This window comes from Sorghum bicolor, chromosome 7, assembly GCF_000003195.3.
Source record: "Sorghum bicolor cultivar BTx623 chromosome 7, Sorghum_bicolor_NCBIv3, whole genome shotgun sequence".
Classification (NCBI taxonomy): domain Eukaryota; kingdom Viridiplantae; phylum Streptophyta; class Magnoliopsida; order Poales; family Poaceae; genus Sorghum; species Sorghum bicolor.
In genome coordinates this window covers 37,148,037-37,155,779 of record NC_012876.2, presented here as the reverse complement: position 1 = coordinate 37,155,779, position 7,743 = coordinate 37,148,037, and the positions used below count along the sequence as shown (strand labels likewise).

Here is a 7,743-nt window from a genome sequence, read left to right as displayed (position 1 = left end):
ATTCAGAAACATGACTTATATGGTGTCAAACAACAGATTTCAGATTATTTATATATTAGGAATACCAGGAACAGGTTTACCACCAAAATAGAGCACCAGCATAAACACCATTTATTTTATATGATTAATTAAAGAAACAAGCTACATTGCAATCATGAATTACATATCAAAGTTGCATTATTCCAAAAATCATGAAATATTTATCATAGCATTCTAGTAACACAGAGAGGCTACCACAAAATTTTCAGACCACACAAAACAGTATAACCAGAGATATGAAATTATCCATGAATAACAAGATTAAATTCTTAATAAATATTTTCCTAGAAAACATGGTTCATTTTATATTTTTATTAAAAACTAGCCATCTCAAGAAATATCACAAAATTGGTTTCACAATTTTTGGATCTCAGAAACAGGAGATATGATTTTTGCAAGAAAGCCAAAAATCAGGGTTTTGAATAAAAGAAAAGGAGGGAAAGAGGTGACACTGACAGTGGACCCCGCCTGTCAGGGTCGTCTTCCTCACGGCCGAGGCGACTTTCGCCAGCGATTTCTCCGTGACGGCGAGGTCTCCGGCCAAACCCAGGGCACCAACGTGATCCCCAGACTCTAGCGACTCGATTGACCCCCTTTTCCCTACGACGGAGCCACCGGAAGTGGCTCGCCGTCGACGGTGGCGGCTCGGCGAAGGTGCTCGGCGTTACGCCGGAGCCCTCAGGCCGGTAGAGCGCGACCTAAGACCTTCTACAGCACCAGCGAACTACAGCGGAGCTTCCTAGGTACGCGGCTTGGCTTGAAACCTCGTGGAACACGCTGGCCACGAGAGCACCCATCTCCGGCGGAAACACGGCGGCGCTGCGCATCGTGTCCGGCGACGGAGAGCTCGGTAGAGCATCCACCAAGTGGCGCAAACGCTCGCTAAGGACCTACTCTACCTCTACGACCTGACCAGCGACGACGAGGGGCTTCACAGGGCTCGGCATTGGGCTCGCCGGAAAAGATGGTCACGGCGACCCGATTTGAGGGAAGAAGGGAATGGCGGCTTACCGGTGGATTTTGCGGCGAGTTAGAGGGTGGGAAGTGAAGAGCAGCTCACGGCGGAGCTGTGGGTGGATTTTGGTGGATGGAAACACAGCGAGGAGCGCGCACGAGCTCGCCGGAGTGAGCTCGCGACGGTGAGCTCGCTGCGGGCGCTCTTCTGGCGAGAGAGGCGAGGCAGAGAGGAAGTGGACGCGTCCACTCCGCTCGGGGCGACGCCGTGGACGTCATGCGCGTGTTGGGAGCTGACGAGCGGGGCCATCACCGGCGTACGGACGACATCTGGCGGACAGGTGGCGCTCTGGCCATCCCCGAAGGTGAGCTCGGCTTCGTTTCAGAGAACACGGCGACCGACTGATAGAGCGACTTCGGCAACGGATAACTCCCAAACCAGCCCGAGATAGAAGATGATGCAGTTGACAAAGTTGGAGTTTTAACCGAGTTCTACAACTTTATCCACTGGAGCAAAAGCCAGATCGGCCTGGATTGAGAGGTATGAAGTTTTCAAAATCGATCAAGCAAACTGGTTTCGTCCCAGGACTTAGAAAATTTTCTAAGTGTTGGAAACAACCCTAATTCTGCCTTGTGGGTCACTTTTGAGCTATTTGTGTTAATTTTCATGAGATGGCCATAAAACAACTTTTGTTCCTTATAACATTTGCTACAACTTTGCTGTATGAAGTTTTGACATGCAAACATTTTATGAAACACTTTTTAAAAGCCTAAGCAAAAGAGGTTTCTAGGGCCTATTTACACAAGTATGACTTAAAGGCATATTTTGGAGAAGTGATCAACATGAACATTGTTCCCAAGGTTAAGTTAAGCATAGATAAACTAATTACCAAAGCATAGAGCACAAACACAAGCATGGTTCACTCAAACATAAGCATAAGAAGCCTATTTAAGCAATTTAAAACACCACTTTGCATAGAATGACATGGCTCAAGATAGATGATGATCATGATATGCTTTGAGTAGATGATGATGCTCATGCTATGCACATGATTTATGCAACCATAACACTGGGGTGTTACAAAAGGAGTAGTGGATTTTCGGCAACACAATCGCCAATTAGCAGGAACTCTGTTGCGGGGCTGCGGGGACAGCAAGCACAAGATAGAAACATTTCTCTTTTATCATGAATCCTATGGCCATGGAATTTCTCAGAGGCATGTGCAACAATATAAGCCACATTGTGGTTGAAGGACACAGTTACTGGAGTGATGGAACATCAGGAATATGCATGCCAACCAGCTGGAACTCTGCTGCGGGGCAGCAGGGACAGTGAGCAAAAGATAGGATCATATCTCCTCCACATTTGATCCTATAGCCATGAAACTTTGCAGAGGCTTGTGCAAGGATAGGACACACATGCTGTATGAATGGTTTGATGATTTGACTAATGTATTATGGGGAACATCACTACCAAACAGAGGCACAACACTGCTGAAATAGCAGGGACAACAAACACTGAAAAGACGATTATATCTCTTTCATCTTGAAGTCTCTCGCTATGAAATTTTGCAGGGACGTGTGCAAATATATAAATGATGTTATATTCAAAGGATTCATCATAGAGCTTGACAGATCAATGGAGAACATGAACGCTGACCGGCAATAGCACTGCTATCCAAAAAGGACAGCAACACGATTGCGGGAAAACTTTTGACAGAATTTGATCAAACTTGGACTATGGCTCATGATTTATGGAAAATAATATGTATAAAAGATGGGGACAGGGGAGAGGGGCTCACATCGAGGTTCATGGTTGCTGGACATGATCTCGATGGCAACCAACGCCAATAATGGACAGCAAAACGGTCGACAATCGATGGGACGTGCTGCTGGTTTCGGAAGGCGACACGGCACATTGAGATGGCCTCCATGAAGCACTGCAGCAGCATGGTATTTCCTTGAAAGGTCACAACAAGGAGGGGACATGATGAACATGAGTTTCTCAGCAAAAACAGAGAAAACCATGACCCTTACCGCAGCACAATGCAAACGATTCCTGGATTCCAGCGACGGGAAAATATGTGCAGTGGCATAACGGATTCATCGCAGCCAGGGCACTGCAATTTCATAAAAAGGGAGGAGAGGAAATTAGAGGAAGAAGATAGAGTGAGCATATAGGTGAGAGTGGAGGAGTTGGAGTGTCCTCACCATGCTGCACAGCAGTAGTAGCAACGGCGGCAAACCACGATAAGAAGCGAGGAATATCACTGCATGGAGTTCAATAGGAAGCACAACCTCATCTCTGTGCATTAGGGATTATCATGAGGAATTTCTTGAGGTCCTGTGATTTGTTGAGATCAGCAAGGGGATATATAAGAGATGAACAACAAGGAGAAAATCTCACCAATTGTTGCTGTCATTCCTAGAAGATAGAACCAGTAGCATAACATACTCCGATTGATCATGTGGTTCCATTTTGTTGGAGATGAATGAGAGGGATTTGGAGCTGTAGCCATGGGGAAAAGGAGAGGAGGGGCGCCCATCTGATGGAGGAAGGGGAGGAGATGGGATGCTCCTTCTCTGGTGCTTGCGTGAGGGAGAGAGGAGGGGATGAGGGGGTTTTATAGCTGTAGTTTGCTGCATGAGAGCATGCAAATGAAGGGGAGTAAATTGGAGTAAAAATTGGTGCCATCAAGAGGGGATTGAAAGGAGATGGCTGCTGGTTTTTGCGTGTGAAAAAAAGGGAGAGATGGGGCTGGTTATTATGTGCATGCACGCCATTGAAGTGAGAGCAAAACCAATGGATTAAAGAGATGCTGTCAAGAAAGGAGTGAATAGATGTGTTACCATGAGAATTATGGATGTTCTTCCGTGTTTGCTTGAGAGGAGTGTGGAGAAGTAAACATGGATCAGCGTGAGAAAAAGAGAGAAGATGAGGGGGAGGTTATGGCTGCTGCAGCATTGATCCGCGCAATTGAAAAAGAAATAAAGCTGATGGAGTAAAGTGGACGCTATTCAAGAGAGAATTGAACCAAGAAAATTAAGGGAGAATTATGGGCTGCTGCTACTTTACATGGAGGGAGAGAGAGAGGGGAGTAGCATTCTGCTGTGGGTGTGCAGAACGTGAAGGGAGAGGGAGAGGGGAAACATTTGTTCTGCAGAGAGAGTGAGAGGAGAAAATGCATGGCTGTTATGAGCCTTTCAATCCTACAATTAAAGAGTGATAAAGGAGAGTGAAAGGGGGCCTGTAAAAGGGGAATAAATGAGTAACATTTGTTGTAATTTCTGCATGGGGGAAAATGAGAAGGCGCCATAGGGAGGAGGAAGTATTGCTGGCGGTTTTCTGGATGCATGCTGCTGAAAATAAAAAGAGAAACGAACGGAGTGAAGAGTGGTGTTAAGAGAGTATTAAGAAGAGGTGTGGCAAGGGAATTAAGAGAGGAGGGCTGTGGTTATTTCTGCATGAGGGAGATACAATGGCGGCATAGGAGAGGGAAAGAGGGGGAAATGAAGGGGAGGGTTATATGGCTGTGGGTTGCTGCATGTATCCATACCATTAAAGTGAAATAGGAGGGAGTAAAATAGATGCTATCAAGATGTATTGAAGAGGGGGTGATGCTGTTGTGTGCGTGAGAAGGAGAGGAGAAATTGTTGTGTGCATGAAAGGATGAAGGCAAACTAATGGAATAGAAGGGTGCTGTTATGGGAGAATTAATAGAAACATGCAAAGGAGGTGAGTCTAGAGGATTAAGCGAGTAGACATTAGATGCTGTTATTTTTGCATGAGAGGAAAGAGGAGGATGCGCCACAAGGAAGAGATGTGCTACTGTTTTGTGCATGCAAATGAAGAGGAGACCAGAGAAGTATGTGATTAAGGAGGAGTATTATGTATTGCAATTATTTTTGCGTGAGAGTGGGGCTGCTGCTGTATTAATTTCACGAGATGGAGAAAACTGGGGGAGTGAAAGGATGGCATTAAGAGTGGATTAAGAGAGCTGAAAGGTGGTTTGGACTAGTTTGGACTTGGCCCGAAACAACAGAAAACACTCGGCTTGATCCGTTAGTGTAAAGAGAGAAGAAGTATAGGTTGTCATGATGGACTAGATGAATGGATGAAAGACAATAAAAGATTGGTACAAAGAATTTGTGGACTCCAAAATAACCAAGGTCTTGAGAAACAAAAATAGGAGAGAAAATGAGAACGTGTCATGCTAGAATTTTGTAGGATGTTGGCAAAATACTTTTGATAATTTGGGGAGATGAAATTGGGATCAACCCTAGGCATATTTAAAAACATTTAAATTTATTTTCCACACAAAAACACAGTGCAAAGGCATGAATGCAACAAACAACTAAGTTGTATTGCAAAAATTTTAGAAACTCACATTTTCCACTATCTAGAATGTTGACAACATAACTAGAGTTGGAACATTTTATAAAATAATAAAATGTTTGGCTCTGTTTTTAGTGTTTTCCAAGTCACATTCCAAAGTAGGAAATTTGGGGTGCGACAGCCCCCCTCAAGAGGTTCAAGGTCAGCGCTCCTACGTCACAGAGCCCCCCGTGCCACCCGACCCTCGAACAGACACGCTCCTTCCTAGGGAAGGATCATGTGATGGAAGTCAGCGCTTCAACCACTCTAGACATGACTACTGCCATGACGTACAAGCGTGCTCGTGCCTAAGCCAATACCAGACGATGTGCAGGAGCTGAATTCAGGGGAAGCATGCGCCATCATCACCAAAGTGCCTAGTAACAGGATGGCTCGAGGCCACGCCGGTACGAAGGCCTCGAGTAGGTCAGCACGCCATACCCCTATCGAGGCCTACTCAAACACCTACACCCTGTAACCTAGGCCTCCCCTTGGAACTATCAAAGGGGAGCTCAGAGACATCCAAGGCATATATAGAACACGATTTTCATACCACCACCACCAGCTACGACTTAGAACCCTCAGCAACATCCACTTGTATTCACCCCTATACAAGCACTTTGGTGCAAGATAATACAAAGTCTCCGCCCCTTGACGTAGGGCCTTCTTTTGCCCGAACCAAGATAAATCTTTTTGTCACTCTTGCATCACCATCAAGAAAAGGGAGCATGCACACAAATTCACTCGTTGCTGACACCCCTGGGGTCAAAACACCGACAGTTGGCGTGCCAGGTAGGGGTCCTGCGTGTTACTACTGATTTCCCATCTCTTTCTGGATGACCACTCACATTTCACCGATCCCGCGCTCTACGGTGATCTAGTTTGGGAGCCTTGAGTTCATGTCCATCGGCTTTGGCTATGACATGATCCTGCTCTCAGTCGAAGGACCAGGAGGGGCTCGCGTCATGCCCATGTGATCAAAGGCCCCACGATGGCCTCACCACCGTGCTTCCCCGCCCAAGAGGAGGCGTGATCAGCATCGCCCCACCCCACCGCTGCTGCACGATCATCGCCTCGTGCAGGACAGGCAACGACGGAGGGGCCGATAGCTCCGCGTGCTGAGACCACAGTCACGACGGCTAGACGACAGAGCGGCCGTGCGACAGCGTCAGGGGGCAGTGTACCCCGCGCACCATCGCCACCATCTGCGCTGTTACCACATGGTCTGTTCGCCATAAGGCGGATGCTCCCATTTGGCTTGGACAACACCGCAACGTCGCTCGCCAGGACCATATGTCTAGGCACTAGGACGTGCGTGGAGCGACCACTGGTCCTCCCGCATGACATGGAGACACGGCAGCAGGCCCAGCAAGTGGCTAAGCGGTCAGGTTTTCCGCAGATACGCAAGCCTCGACGCCTGGGACCTAGGTGATACACCCTAACCACGCTCAGACAGCAGTTGGCAGAGGTGGGACGTGGATGTTTCTACACCGCCGAGCCAGACCCTAACTCCAAATTCGACAGCTACGACCCTACAAGGGAATGCTTCAATATCGATGGGGCCGTGGCTACCACGGATGACACGGAGGATGCCGCCACCGGTGCTCGAGCTCCCACAGCAAGGGAAGATCCTAGGACACCTGGGAACGATGGGCAGGCGGACCCACCACCTCAGGTCGACAAGGCCGCCCAACTTGCGCAGCTGCAAGAGCTAAAAGCCAAGCTAGACGAGGATCGCGAGTGCCTCAGCCAGCTTGAGTGGGCCCTCGAGCGAGACCAACCGCACCCGTACGGCCGGGGCGCGCGCGGTCGTGCTCGAGACGTGTACCGAAAGATTGTCGGGGACAAGGAGCCTGAGCCGCTTGTAAGCCGTTCCCTCGAGCTGGTCAGAACATCGTGGCAGCAACCATGCTGCTACGCAACATGCCTGAGCCCTCGAACTCCTAGGCATGACGCATTCAAGATGAGGTGCAAGGTTTGCTCCACGTGGCGGCAGCCCAGCAAGCCGAGAGCTCAGCCTCTCGAGGTCGAGGGATAGCCACGGAAAAGCGCCTCGAGCCGGCCCGAAACAAGAGGGAGGTGTCAGTTCATCAGGAGCCGCCATCTCGAGGCAAGAAAACTGTACCCATCCAGGAGTGCCTCATCGACAATCGAGGGCCGCGCTACGCTCGACATGACATTAACGAGCATCGACGCCGTAGACACGGTGACGCTGAGGAGCGGGGTTATAGCACCCACTACGGTGGACGTTACGAAAGCGACAAGGATCGAATGGCTCCAGAGCCGCCGAGCCCTCGAGTCTTCAGCCGGGTGATCCGCAGCACGCCACTGCCAAGCCCATTCCGACCCCGACCAACATCGCCAAGTATAACGGT

At 48.7% G+C, this 7,743-nt stretch overlaps 1 long non-coding RNA gene across 1 annotated transcript; it reads right to left on the bottom strand.

Moving 5' to 3' along the window:
- On the bottom strand, positions 2,918-3,292 carry LOC110436860. Its single transcript, XR_002454730.1, has 2 exons — positions 3,205-3,292; positions 2,918-3,113 (listed from the first exon to the last, which is right to left on the bottom strand). It is a non-coding gene; the product is annotated as an uncharacterized LOC110436860 (long non-coding RNA).